The 1570-nt window shown below is 43.4% G+C and overlaps 1 long non-coding RNA gene across 1 annotated transcript; it reads left to right on the forward strand.

Annotated features, from left to right (window-relative positions):
• Positions 1–6: 6 nt before the first annotated feature.
• On the forward strand, positions 7–419 carry LOC109592562 (uncharacterized). Its single transcript, XR_002190418.1, has 2 exons — positions 7–97; positions 175–419. It is a non-coding gene; the product is annotated as an uncharacterized LOC109592562 (long non-coding RNA).
• Positions 420–1570: the final 1151 nt, after the last annotated feature.

The raw sequence follows: 1570 nt of genomic DNA on the forward strand, positions 1-1570 counted from the left end.
GTTTGGAGTGTGACTCCAACCACTAACTGGATAATTGTGTTTGGAGGAAAGAGGAACTTTTCAACAATCATAAGTGATCCAGCAGTTATTGAACTCAGTGAGTACATGTACATGTAGATTTGCTTATTAACTAACTCAAATAATTGATTATAATAATATTGTGTTACTGTATAGGATATACTAGTAATAATGATTGGTCTACTAGTATAATACCTCTGGACCAGTATCAAGAGAAACTACAAGAAAGGAGAAAAGAATGGGAAGCATCTCAACCTGTTCAACCTGAGGATAGAAGAGAATCTCACTGAATGTTGTCTGCTACAGACAAACAGCATCTACCAATATCTGCAAATTGTTTCAATTACTTTTAATTTTTCATTGAGCTATTAAATTAATTTTTATTTCTGACAAAAATCAAATTAATCTCCTAGGGGCTTACCTCTGGTTGTAGCGGAATCTAATGAGGGTTCCATTTCTCTTCTGTCCACTGTTCAAGGAGGCACACTACATATTGTAGTGTGCCTTAATCGGGTTCAGCCACCATAAATCCTGACAATTGGCCATTAGAGGGGAGAGGAGGTAAAGCCGAGCTTTGACATGATTTGCCTTGGCAAGGCATCAGATAGGGCCTAAGCCATCAAACAACAAGGCCACAAATGGTGGGACCTGGAGATACCCTTTGTCTAACTAGTCGAGCAAGGGTACACCATTGAATGTTGATGTGGTTACTATCTTAGTAAAGCAAGGCTATTCAATGTTATGCAATTACATTAAATCTCTCCTCCCCTCTTTAGGCATAAATTTGGCTGCCATTTTGTTTGGAGGTAACGCCCTTCTATGACGTCACATAATCAAGGTGTGGCATTAATTGGAGTTTAAACAGTAGGGTTAGACAAAGTTAATCTCAGGGGGCTCCCCACCAAGCTCATCTGCGCATGCGCATTACTGCGTATATTAACGGGGGGATGAAGGCTCTACTTCAGTCGATCGCTAGATTTGAAAAGACGTAGCAGTCGCTAGCTCTTCACTTTCCTTTGTAAACAGTTACTTGCTGTGTTATTCCTATCTAAAATCGATGGCTACTCCAACTACCACATCTGGTCCTTCGGGATCTAGATCATCGAGTTCTACCAGCACTCCTTCCCTCTCTCAGGTGCAGGAGGAGGTAGTCACCGCTATTCAGCTTGCAGTGAGGAGGGAAGTGCAGTCGGCAGTTGCTAGAGAAGTGGAGGCCGCTGTCTCTAGGGCTGTGTCCTTGGCTATTCCTCCGACTCCTCCGGTTATCCCTCCTATGACAGTGTCTGCTGCAGCTAGAGGTAATGGCTATGCACTCGCCGTTTGACCTATTTACATGTAGTTAGATTGCCTTGTGTCTTTTTGTTGCGTGAACGCCGTTTATGGCAACTCTCGTCCAATTTTTTGAATTTGTACTGCTCTACAGTAGTTTGAATCCACGAAATTGGCGGGATCCTCTCCAGCTGGAGAATTCCGCCCGCACCAATATGCTTGCACGCTGTGAGCATGCTGCCTACATTCCTAAGTTGACCGCAGATGAGCCACGCCTGGCTCG

This window comes from Amphimedon queenslandica, unplaced genomic scaffold (assembly GCF_000090795.2).
Source record: "Amphimedon queenslandica unplaced genomic scaffold, v1.1 AMPQUscaffold_4742_Cont23281, whole genome shotgun sequence".
NCBI lineage: Eukaryota > Metazoa > Porifera > Demospongiae > Haplosclerida > Niphatidae > Amphimedon > Amphimedon queenslandica.